Source organism: Lissotriton vulgaris, chromosome 2_1 (assembly GCF_964263255.1).
Source record: "Lissotriton vulgaris chromosome 2_1, aLisVul1.2, whole genome shotgun sequence".
Classification (NCBI taxonomy): domain Eukaryota; kingdom Metazoa; phylum Chordata; class Amphibia; order Caudata; family Salamandridae; genus Lissotriton; species Lissotriton vulgaris.
In genome coordinates this window covers 1,590,656,828-1,590,670,159 of record NC_141687.1, presented here as the reverse complement: position 1 = coordinate 1,590,670,159, position 13,332 = coordinate 1,590,656,828, and the positions used below count along the sequence as shown (strand labels likewise).

The window sequence follows — 13,332 nt, the reverse complement described above, 5'->3', positions numbered from 1 at the left end:
GGGGATCCAGTTTGAGGATACCAGGATTGCCGCAGAGGAATTAGTAGTGGTTCTGAGGAAATCTAAAACCGACCAGGCAGGCAAGGGGGCGGTGATACATCTCAGCTCAGCGCATGCGGCACCGATCTGCCCGGTAGCCTGTATGCAGGCATACTTAGTCATCCGCCCTCAGAGGAGGGGTCAGGCCTTATTCATCCATGAGCATGGTGACTGCGTGTCGCAGTACCAGTTTAAAGCTGTGCTGCGGAAGGCACTGGTAGAACTGGGACTGGGAAAGGCTGGTTACTCATCTCATTCCTTTAGGATAGGGGCAGCGACACTAGCAGCAGGGGCGGGACTGTCTTCATCCTCTGTAAAGAAAGTGGGACGTTGGTCGTCCGGATGTTTTAAACGGTATGTGAGGCCTGAGTTGCTATGACATGTTACCTTCACTATGCCTGACTTTTCTATTTCTTATCCGATTACTTGTATGCCAAGGAAGGTGGTGTGGGTGTTGGGACACTCGTTTGTGAGGCGCGCGGCGGTGCGGTTGCAGCAGCGGCGAGTGCAGAAACCACCTGGCTTGGAGGGAACCGAATTCTTGTGGCAGGGAGTAGGAGGAATGCGCATTCGGCATTTACGGCGGCTCGTCGAGGATGTGAAGAAACGCGAGGGACAGAAATCCCCGGACCTGATCATCATCCACTTGGGCGGCAACGACATGGTAGACCGTGGTCGCCTGGCAGTCAAAGAAGCGCTGCTCACAGAATTCGCGTGGCTGGGGAAGACCTTTCCGCAGGCCAGGATCGGATGGTCCTGCATGATCCCGCGACAATCTTGGGGCACTGGAATTCGGGCTCGGGTTTTGAATGTGTCAGTCAGACGTCTAAATGGAGAGTGGGCTAAGTTGTGCTCAGTGAAGGGTCGCTTAGTCCACCTCCCACACAAGATGATTTCCGGAGCGGCAATGTTTCACCAAGATGGAGTTCACTTATCAGACTTCGGCACGGACACTTGGATCAGGGGAATTTGGTCCTTTGTGCAGAATTTGCTGGAAGGGGGGAAGGGCGACTGACCTAGGGCCCCTAGTCACTCTTGTGGCGGTAATGAGACATTGGACCATTGACATACACTTACACAATGGACGGGAGTCCGCCTTGCGCACTCCCTAGGCCAGTACTGAGGGGAGAGACGGTAAGCTCTCCGCAGGGAAATGGAGGCCACTGGCTGGGGAGGCTAGGGCGACAGGTACGAGCCTCCTGAGATCCTGGGCAGCCTGGTGGCAGAGGGGTGGGCCCTTGGAAATGGCGGACAAGAACTCGGGGTTGGGGACCACAACTCAGAGGGCGCAGGTGGGTTGCACCTGGCGTGGGGAACTCAGCCTGGGGAGATGCGAGCCAGAGGGCCCCTTGGTGCTGGGGTAAAGAAGAATTTTACTAATAAAATGTAATTTGGATGAATGTATAATGAAAATTTGATAATGTTTATGTTTTCCTGATCTTATCATTGTCATGTTTATGATTATTGTTATTAAACATGGCCGTTTTACACCTACCCTCTCTCAAAGTGTACATTGTAAGGTGGGTTGGGTGGGCGGGAGCATGCTGGGGGATCCGGGCCCTATACCAAGCGCGAGGCTCGATGAGCGCGCATTTAGAGCCCGGCCCCCCGGCCCATGCAGTGCCATAGGTCAGAGGAGGTGGCCGGCGGCCCTATGGGAGGCCGGCCCAGCCAAGTACTTCCGGGGCGTGTGTGACGCACGTCCGGGGTGGGCAGGGGGTCAGAGGCCGTGACCTATTTAGGGCAGGAGCACAGGCGTCTCAGTCTCTTTCCCTCGCCTGCACCAGACCTGCTCTCACCTCGTCCGACCCCGTAACTGCCTTAGACATTATCATTTTAATAATGATACTAGGACAGCCAAGGACGAAGAGAGGGAGTAGTGTCAGTTCCAGTAGATCAGAGTGGACCTTATGTTGCAGTAGTTACATCGGGTGTGGTAGAGCCTTTTCTTTTGAATACTGGTGCAGCGAAGAGTTCTATCATGCACTCTAAACTCCCTGGCGCACCTTTGTCTTGCTTAACTAATGTTTCCGTAGGATTCTCTGGCGCCCCAGTTCGTAATCCAGTTTCTAGTCCCTTGTCTCTTTCTATTGGACCTTGTGAATTGGAAGCACCCCTCATTCTGACGACAGATTGTGGTAAGAATTTGTTGGGTCTGGATTTGTTAAAGAGATTGCATGCAACATTGTATTGTTCTCCTTCGGGAGTACATCTTACATTGGGTAAGAATGTGATCTCTCCGATGTATCTTTCTAAAGATCGTCTTCCACTGGAATTGCGTTCTCTCCCTGATACTCTTTGGGCTACTGGTCCTAACGACGTGGGTCTTTTGGAGATTCCACCATATGTTGTAACGCTCAAATCAAATGTTAAATTGCCACGTATTCCCCAATATCGGATTTCGAGTGATGGTGAACGAGCGCTTCTAGCAATCATCTATGATCTGATTGAGAAAGGTGTGATTGAAGAAACGAGAGGTAACGTGTGTAACAGTCCCATTCTGCCTGTCTTGAAGCATACTGATTCTTCTCAGCCGCCTGTGTATAGGTTTGTGATCGATCTTCGAGAGGTTAATAAGATTGTCGTGCCACAGTTTCCTGTTGTTCCGGACATTACTGCTTTGTTGACTTTGATTCCTGCTTCAGCAGCCTGGTTTTCAGTTATAGACTTAAAGAATGCTTTCTTTAGCAATCCGATTGCCGAAGAAAGTAGAGACATTTTTGGCTTCTCTTTAGGAGGACGAAGCTTCCGATTTAAGCGCGCTCCTCAAGGGTACTGCGAAAGTCCCTCTATCTATAGTCAGGCTTTGAAAACTCAGCTTGATACTCTTGTGTTGCCTGCTGGTGCTGCTCTTATTCAGTATGTGGATGATCTGTTAGTTGCTGCTGATGATGAGGAAACTTGTAAAGAAGCTACTCTTTCTTTGTTGTGACATTTGTCTGACTTGCATCATAAAGTGTCACCTTCGAAGTTGCAGTATTGTTGCCAAGAAGTGACCTATTAAGGTCATCTCTTGTCGAAGGAGGGAAGAAGGTTGACCCCAGAACGATGTCGAGCGATTGCTCAAATGACTGTGCCAAGCACACAGAGAGAAGTGCGTGCTTTCTTGGGTATCACATCGTACTGTAGACAATGGATCCCGAATTTTTCTTTGTTGGCGAAGCCTTTGTTGGCTTTGACTTGTAAGGATACACCGAATCCTCTTCCTTGGTCTGACGATTGTCAGAATTTTTTTTCTGAATTGCGTGATGCATTGTGTTCGGCTCCGGTGTTGGGTACTCCTGACTACAGTAAGCCTTTTACACTCTATGTTCACGAAAGAGAGGATTGCGCATTGTCAGTTTTGACACAAACATTCGGCTATAAGCAGCGTCCATGTGCGTATTTCTCGTCGACTTTGCATCCGGTAGCTAGAGCGTTGCCGAGTTGCTTGAGAGCTACAGCGGCAGCGGCTGTTTCTATCCGACAGTCTGCTGGTTTGGTGATGGATAATCAGCTGGTTGTAATGGTTCCACATGCAGTGGATACCTTATTGAATAGAACAAAGACTCAGCATCTTACTAGTGCGAGGTTGTCGGGTTATAAATTGATGCTTTTAGCTAGTCATGTGCATATAAAGCGGTGCAATGTATTGAATCCTGCGACATTGTTGCAGATTTCTGTAGATACAGATGGTCAGGAACAGAATGATTGCTTTCTTAGGACAGAAGAGAAAACGAAGGGTAGAGTGGATCTGAAAGACATGGCTATGGGTTGACGGATCATGCTATAAGCTTCCGAATGGTGATGTGACTGCAGCATATGCGGTGACGACATTGAGTACGATTGTGGAAACTGCACGAATTAGTCACAATTCTGCACAAGCAGCGGAATTGATTGCATTACCAAGAGCGTGTGTTTTGTCTGATGGAAAGAGAGTGAATGTGTATACCGATAGTCAGCATGCGTTTGGTGTTGCCCATAGTTTTGGACGCTTGTGGAAAGATAGGGGATTCCTCACATCCCATGGGACTAAGATTCAGCATGGACAGTTGGTGAATGAGCTTCTTGAATCACTTACTTTGCCGAAAGCAAGTTGCGATTGTGAAGTGTAGTGCTCACCGGAAGGTTACGGGTGATGTTGGCCGTGGTAATGCGTTTGCGAATGAAATTGTGAACGAAACAGCAAGGAATGTGTTGGGTCGAATGTATATTGCAGGCCTGTGGAGATGGGTTGGTGCAGCTGGAATGTGTGAGGATACGATCGAGAGTGTGAAATCCATTCAAGCTGAAGCTACTGAGAGGGAGAAGAATGGGTGGAGAGAGACTACGGGAAGATTGGATCCAAATGGTTGTTGGGTTGAGTTGTCGGAACACCAAAGATGGATGTTACCTGATGCGTATGTGCTTGCAGTGGTTACGATGGCACATGGAATGTCTCACATAAGTGCGAAAGGGATTTGTAAGTTGTTGGCTCCAGTGTGGGAGTATGGTGGGATTCCTACGTGTGCGGAGAATGTGGTTAAGAATTGTATGGTTTGTTTGATGCATAATCCTGGCAAGGGAACCCCAACTCCAGCTGGTCATTTTGCACCTCCGACATATCCGTTTGAGGTTTTGCAATTGGATTTTATCCACATGGAAAGGTGTAACAATTTGAAATATGTGCTTGTAGTTGTCAGTGCCTTTTCTAGATGGGTAGAGACATATCCCCTAAAAGATAATACTGCCCTGTCCACAGCTAAAGTCTTGCTCAAGGAGTACTTCCCCAGATTTGGTTTGCCACGGATGGTGTGGAGTGATAATGGAAGTGAGTTTGTGGGGAAGATCATGAAGAGAGTGTGTGGGGGTTTGGGCATAAGGCAGAAATGTCATGCTGCTAATCATCCCCAATCAGCTGGTTTAGTGGAATGCTATAATGGCACCCTAAAGCTGAAGCTGGCTAAGATTCAGGCGAGTTCTGGTCTCCAATGGCCCGATGCTTTGCCGTTGGCACTTTTGTCAACTAGAACGACAGTGCATTCCCGAATTGGGCTTAGCCCAAATGAAATTGTGTTTGGTCGCCCGGCAAATGTGTGGGGAGTGCCGAGATCAACAAAATTTAGTGACATTGAGTATCCTGTGTTGGTGGACTATCTGTATGACCTGACAGCTAAATTGCATGTCTTACATCAACAGGTTCATGATAGCCTCCCACCCGTGTCTATGGACCCAGGTCACACCATCAATCCAGGTGACTAGGTGTTACCGCGCAATTTTCAGTGGACCAAGAATGATCAGCCCCGTTGGACAGGCCCTCATCAAGTGCTTTTGTCCACGAGAACATCTGTGAAGGTCTTCGGTAAAAGAAACTTGATCCACGGCGTACACTGTAAGAGGGTACCTTTACCTCTGCCGTACGACCAGTGGGTCCAGAAAGGAATTGCTGATTCAGAAACAGAGCGTGTGCCGAAGTTTATGCCTTTTAGTGATGCACACTTGATATGGACGAGGTCGGAGAAAGAGGATAATGATGTCTTGCAAGCAGCTGTGCCTTCATCTTTGAGACTGGACACCACTGAGCCGGAAACTTTGTTCCGAGATCATACAGTACTTGGCAAAGATCGTTATAACTTGAGACCGAGAAAAATGGACAAATAAATAAATAATCTTTCCCTTTTCCTTTTGATAACTGCACTCTCTCAGCCAAGAAACTGTTTTGACCTATTTTTATTTTTCGAACCGCCATCCGGGTTCAGCTGTAGGGTCATGGTGTAAAGACTTGGGAGTGCAAGCCGAAGACACACGGTCAAGGTTCTGGTTGGTCTTAGGGCGTTCCCTGGACTGACAGACGCATCCCTTAGCACGGAAGACCCAACCGCCGCGAACAGCATGGTTAGAGGATGGAGTTTTTTGAGTTTGAGAGAGCTGTTGAGAATATGAACTTGAAAATGAAAATGCGTAGTATAATGCATAGGAAATGTTTCCTGATCACATGTATTCTGATGTGCCTTAGTATGGCGTTAGCTTTGGTGGGTGGGATTGTTTTTGCTACCCAATTGACTTCTGCACCCACTTCCCAAACTGTCTTTTCCTAATACTGCTTCTTTGCATTCTTTTCACCCTTTTCCTGAACATGAGCAGGTTAGAAGATCAGAATTCGTAAACAATTCGTTTGTACAGCTCCTTCATCAACACCAGTTGGTAGTGAACACCACTAATTGTTGGGTGTGTGGTCTTATGCCACATACTACGGATAGAGGTATTCCCTATCTGGTTCTGCCGTTTAGTCATAATGGGTCTTTATGGGCTTTCCAGACGATGTTCATTTATGCCATTGAATTCTATCCCCTGCATTCCACGAGAGATAACTCAAGTAATAAAGCCTCGGTGAAGGGAATTACAAATATGAGTAGAGATATTAATACGTATAAGACCATTCCAAAGGATGAGTTGTTAGCTTATGTTGGTTGGAACGCGACCGGATATAGTATTAGTCTGAGTGAGAAGCAGAAGCGAAAGAGGTCACCTCCGATTTGGATCGTACCCCACCGAGGTAATTTTTGTCTGCAAGGTAATGGCAAGAATCCGAAAGCTCAGTTAGGGAAGAGTGTTTGTACTCAGATGTACGTTTTTGCGTCTCAGTCTTCCCCGCCCTTTTTGGCAGCTAAGGGTACGTATTTTGTTTGCTACAACAGAGCATATACATGGTTGCCCCCTGGTTTTTTGGGAACATGTTATGTTGGATATCTGTTGCCTCCTATGTATACTGCTGCTGCAGATTACCACAAGACGAGAGTTGTTAGAGGTGTCTTCAATCAGGAAGATACCGCTGGACAAGAAGTGGGAGACTTCTTTAAGGGTTTCCTACCGTTTTGGGGGCCTATGGTTAACAGTAGAAATCTGCGGCAATTGACAAGAGTGGTTGAGTCCACTGTAAACGAAACTGCCGGTGCCCTTGCTAATTTGACAGCTGAGCTTCAAGCGGATCGCCTTATGACATTACAGGATCGTATGGTTTTAGATGTCATACTTGCGGATCGAGGTGGAGTATGTAAAGTGATCCAATCAAGTTGCTGCGTTTTCATTCCAGATAATGCTCCGACAGTGTACCAGGCCATTTCCAGGTTACATAAGATCTCCGAGTCAATACAAGTGGACGAAGGAGATTGGTCCTTAACTGGATGGTTTTGGGAACTGTTATCCATGTGGGGATGGAAGATTCTGACGGTCATTGGTGTGGCTTTAGTGATTCTTTTCTCGTGTTGTCCTTGTGTAGAGTGTGGTCCTGCCATATGTGGCCTTTGTGCTACTACGTGTGTAAGGAGACCGCCTGTCTCAAGAGAAGTACAGAGAGATAGGATGATGCTCCAACAACACCTTCATGACCTGATGAATATTGACATCGATTCAGATATAGACTGAGTGATTGCCTATGTAAGGGCAAAAGGAGGGTCTGAGGTTACGTGAATTCTGAACCTGGGTCATAAAGGTCGTGGTTCTGTTACGATTTTGGTAACAGCGAACCGTAAACAGTGAGTTCAGCAAGTATGAGTGTTTTCGTCATGTTACACCAATGGATTCCCTGTGTATTTGAAGATTTCGTTCTGTACCCTCGGGTTCCATTTTGTGCATGGCAGCCATTTTGTGGTTGCCCTCACATATGCTGATGACTGTGGCCAAATGAGTCTTTAGGACACGTACACCTTAGCTTGAGTTTGTGCTGACTTCTGTTTGACGTGAGTGAACTGACCCTGTTGCCTGAAGCTGACCTTGCCAAACCAGTTCTTGCCCTTTAGCTGATCAAGATTAAGGATCAGAGCACAGGACATTGTAAAGTTTTACCACACACAAACATGCCTTATCCTACTTCTATCTGTTTCTGTTTCTTCCTTTATGGTCTATTTATGATGTGAGTTGTGGTCCTTTTTATTATGGGTTTGCCCGGCTTGTCTAAAGAAAAATGTTTATTATGGGTTTGTTTGATGAATAATTATGGGCTGGACAAACTGAAAAATGGGTTTGTCATCATGCAATGCTTTTTGTTGTGGAAACATGTGAGTGGTCAAACTGTAAATAAGGAATGTTTGCCTGAAGCACAATTTTTTGTATAAAAAGGGATGGCTTGCTTTGTAAAGTTGAGCAGTCTCTTGAGAACATACACTGTGTTGTACTTCTAGGACCTCTGTTACTGGCTGCAGTTAATAAATTTGATCTTTGACGCCACAGGTGAACCCGAAGACTTTGGGCGTGCCCCTGGCCCCGCTGGGTTTAAATCCCGGTTCTTCGGCCGTCAGCAGCTTGAATCTCAATGAATCTCAATGTTTTTTCCATTCTGCACTTGGACCTTTTCTGCAAAACATTGCAGAAATTTTCCAAACTTTTAAATCTTGTAATTTCTTGATTCCTTTGTGGAAAACAAGTGTTGAATAGCACCAGCCAAGTGTTTAGAGACTCTATATTGCCTCTTGGGACGAGAACTCAATTTCTCACAATGCACTTGCACAGTCCAGGAGAAAGCCATTTGCAACTTGTCGGTTAAGGTGATCCTCTCTTTGGCTTGGCAGGTGACTTCTTCCAGGTCGGTTGTACCTGTTGCTGATCAGGGAGTGTACTCCTTTTCCTCTGAGTGAGCCACACTCTGTTCTTTTTGGAGCCTTGTAAGTGCATCAGGTGCAGCCTTCAGTGGAGTATTAAGGATCCAGCAGGGAAGCCCTTCTTCTACTTTTGTTCCAGGCAGTGTTCTCAGGAGCTCCTGCAGCTCTCCAATATGTATCCTCCATTCAGGGCTGACAGGAGGGGGGCCTCAACGAATAGGGGTAAAGTTACCTCCCTCTGATATGACCACTTTTTGGGAAGTGTGGCATATTTCGTACCTAAAACACATTGTATTTACCAAACATCAAAATGTAAATATTCTCCTCTTGGTGTGTGTGTTTGTGTAGCCCAACCCACAGGTGTGGTAAACAACTCACAATACTTCTCTTCCAGCCCTCTCCTAAACGTATTACAGGTGCTCCCATCTGGCTGGGGATCAAGGAAGTGGGGGCTGGCCTTAGTCCTGTGATATCTGTTCTCCTGTCTTTGAAGTCCAGCTTATCTCCCCGGCCCCCTTACTTTCCCCGGCTTCTCCAGGAAGCAAAACTCCTCCTATCAAATGACTGTATTGTTGCAGCCTCAGGCCTCTTCACACCTTGGCTCAGGCTGTAAAAAGCTGACCAATCTAAAGAGGCTGCTACAGGTCAGCTTTAGGTAAGTTCAGGATACTAAGTTCTAAAACGACTTTCTTGTAATAGTTATTGTAAATCCCTTCCTGGCAAGATGTTGGATTTCTTATGACCATTATTTGATACTTTGAATGGTATTGCTAGCTAGGCTCAATGCAAAGATGGACTCTGTTAGGCTTAATAAAGCCTCCCTATGTTAACCTTTAACTGTTTTCCCTTACCAGGGCATTAAAACATTATTTCTACTGTCCGTGCTTTTTATAACATTGCACTCTTCCCTTGGGGAACTTTGGGCAAAGCTTGATGGTGATTTAAAAGTTATAAAATGTAGTTTCATACTTTTTTAGTACTTTTAATTCCAAGTCTAATGTGGACATTGTTTTACATTGTTTTATTTTAAAACTGGCCTGCAAGGCAGGCTTGGCTTTCAAAATTAAATGACACCAGACACCACAGCAATGCATGCTTAGCACACGAAGTCCACTCGTATGTCTAAACCTACATGTCCTACCATATACTGGAAGCTTACATGTAGGTCTTTGTCCTTTAGAATTATACCACTTACCATATACCTTTAGAGAACAGGGCACTGGCCCTGATTAGCAGAGCCCATGGCACATTCAGAGTCAGTAACCACCAGCATCAGTCTAAAAATGAGGGGGAGCAGGGCAAAAAAGGATGGCTTTCCTACAGTGACTTACATCCTTCATGGAAAGCATATTCTTGACTTACTCATGAGTTTTCTCTGCCTCTGCATCTTGCATTTATTAGTTTGCTTACTTGGTTTTGCTAGTTTTATCAGAACAGCTACTCTGCCTGCCAGAAGGAAAACAGTCTCAAGAAGAAGCCCACAGAATCATAGATTTGTTTTGTGTCTATTGTCTCCCACAGTCCCCTTAGACAGCTTTACAAAGCCTTTTTGTCCTAGCTAACTTGAAAATGCTCATACCTGACTGTGGAGGCAACTAAGAACATATGAGTGATCATTGATCTACTGTCTCAATGAAGACCAATGTATTCTCAGTCCTTAAATAAAGGCTTGTCCTAACTGAAAATCTTGAGACATGTTTTCTTTACTGTGACTCCAGGGCATGATCCAGAGCACCATGGTATTAGAACGTTCAGTGGACCAGAGACTCAAAAAGATTGTTTCGGAAACCCTCAACTACAATTAACCAGTTTGCAGTATATATTTTTTCTCCGATTGGTCGATAGTGTCATCATTGGGTCAGTGCCAATACGTTTTTCTTCCATTGCAAAATGTCACTTAATGTATTACTTTTAAGTTGAACTAATTATCTTAAAATTGCTGATTGCTATGTTCAGATGTTGAAGTGGTGCACATGAATTTCTGCTTTGCCTAGACAGTATTAATAGGGGTGAAATGACAAAATACCAAAATCAAAGTGGCTTTCACTATACTTTCATGCACCTTGCTTGGCTGAATAAAAGCAGGAATGTGCTGTGTTTAACACTGTGTGGCACATTCCTGACCATTCCTTGCGCTGGAGCCTTTTTTGCTGCTTAGCACCAATGCAGGCCCCCTTGGGTCATGGCGCAAGGATGAACATTGTTTTTGCCCATGAAGGGACATCATCTTGCAAAAAAAAAAAAATCTTCAGGTGCATTTTCCTCCTTCTATGTGCAGCACATCTAGAAAGAGGAATAAACAAGGAGAAAAAAGTATTGATCCTTGTATGCCTCCACAAGGGAGGCATCATATTTTGATGCATTCCCAAGTCTACCACTAATGGTAATTCTGGGAATGCACCAAAATCCGTGGGTGGATGCGTGGGATTTGCTCTACCTTGCATTACTCCAGATTTATCAAGCATTGCAGGGCCTTGCCAGGTGGCCTTGCCTGGCTTGATATATCTGACTTTAGTTTGCGTCATCCTTGAGACCCCGTGCATGGCACAAGGGCAATCCAACACTATGATAAATCCGGCCCACTGCATTTAATTGTGGGGCAACATGGCCCATATCTTGCGTATTTTTCTACTGTATTTTGTCAAACCTGCCTCATAATCTAGTCTTCCATTACCACATAATTCCATTGGTCCTGCCCACGACCGAGGAAGCATTTCCCATTTGTTGTGCCTATTTGGTAGATCAAATAAAAAGGCATATTTTGAAACGTTGTGTGCAAGATCTGTTACTCTGTAGTCGCATGAGCAGCATCTTTATTCCTTTTTAGAGAAACAGGCAGATGCTCCAACGTCGTGAAAACGTGACACTTTAAAGTTATGAAATACTAGAAGCACAAAAGTGGAATTCTGCCATTGGCAAATAAAACGTGCGACGCTCCATAATTGCTTTATCTACGTGTTCAAGTCCTAACATGTGCTGCTTTCAGACAAAAAGAAAAGATGACAGGATTTGCCTGCCAGGGTATGTATGGTAACGTTGCAGTAATGCTTATGGCCAGAAGTCCATTTAGATATAAGCCGTGCAAATGGAAATGTAATTCTGCTGTCACTCTATATATTTGTCTTCTTTCAGGGCTTTCAATTTGTAGAGAAAAATGTTGGGATTTTAGCTATTCGTTGTTTAGCATTGCACAATAGTTTGCAGTAGCTGAGGGTATCTAGTTAAATGCAGATAAAACACTTCATTGGAAAGGAAGGGCAAGGTCAGAACAAATCTAAATGCTAGTAAGTTGTATCTAAAATTCAGAATTATTTTCACACTATTGAGCAGATAACTTAGAATTATAATAACATATGAAAACAGTTCTTAGCACCAATATATTTGCCATCTAGAGCATTCTCTTCCAACACTAGTAATCATTAGTGTGTGTTGGTATTTGCCCCATCACTAATTAACCCTTAGTGCAAGATTTGCATAACAACATAGGAAATAGTAGTACTTGTTTCGACGTGGATCTTCACCCTCTAATACTTTGTTTATGGTCAGATTTGCATCATCATTTTGCAATACTTCTTATATGTTCAGATTTGCCCATTCACTTTCAAATTCCTAGTTTATATTCTGCGTTGCACTATCGTCCAGTAAGTCTTACTAAATACCTAGATTTGCCATCACTCCTTAAAGCTTAGTGCAAGTTCAGATTTTCAATGCCTTTCGGTAACCTTTAGTGCATGTCTAGATTTACAGCCGTCTAGATACACGTTCATATTGTCAGCATCACTCAGTGGTCCTTAGTGAATTTTCAGATATTTCACATCACACAGTTATATGTGACGGCAGTTCAAATTTACAACATAGCTCAGTAAATTTTGGTTTTGTTCGCGGGTGGAGCTAGCCGAGCCAAGAAATGGCTGTGCCTTGACCGAGCTCCATCGGGAGGCCAGAATTATCATCCTCATCCTGCAACTGTGAATTCGAAATGACCCACTAGAAACGCTGTATAGCGCGATTGGGCCAAACTCGGCAGTGAGAGCGTGAAAGTCGAAGAAGCCGGGGTATGCGGTGTAAGTGCACTGAAGAGCCCAAAACTGCACAAAGTAATTGTCCGGTCCTCAGCACGCCCCTGAAAACGGCCACTGGTGAAAGGCCAAGGGTCTACAATTCTAAGGCCCCGAACCAGTTAGAAACAGGCTGATTGCTGCAAGGGCCGCGCTTCTAAGCTCCCACAGCCACTAGTGGAGGCAACAACAGTAGTCCAGGGCCATCGGTGGGGGGAGTACACTCTCCAGATCTGCTGCCATTATAAGGGAATATTTACAAAAAGGGGTGGTGAGGGACAGAGTCTCTGAATTAAGCAGAAAGCTCTCACCCAGTCAAGAGATCAGGGCTAGATCCAACACATCAAGCCCTGATCTTTGGACTGGGTAAGAGTGGTCTGTTTAACTCAGACACTCCGTTCATCACCACCCCCTTTTCTAAATCGCCATTATAAGGGAAAGCAAGAGGATATGGCGGGTGTCGCCTATTGAAGTGCACTAGAACTACTCGTGAGCTGCACAGGGAAACGATACAGGTGGTAACTAACGAGGGCCCACTTGAGTAACAAGCTGCTTTCCAGGAGAGGAGGACGTGGGCGAAGAAAGCGCGGGGACCACCCATCCACTACTCAGCATATACCTTGGGGTGCTGCCAATCCAGGGACTGGTGAAGTCTCAACACTCGAGTATAAGCACTGACT

The 13,332-nt window shown here is 45.4% G+C and overlaps 1 pseudogene; it reads left to right on the top strand.

Annotated features, from left to right (window-relative positions):
- Nucleotides 1–433: 433 nt before the first annotated feature.
- On the top strand, nucleotides 434–1,105 carry LOC147732939 (uncharacterized; annotated as a pseudogene).
- The last annotated feature ends 12,227 nt before the right edge of the window (nucleotides 1,106–13,332 follow it).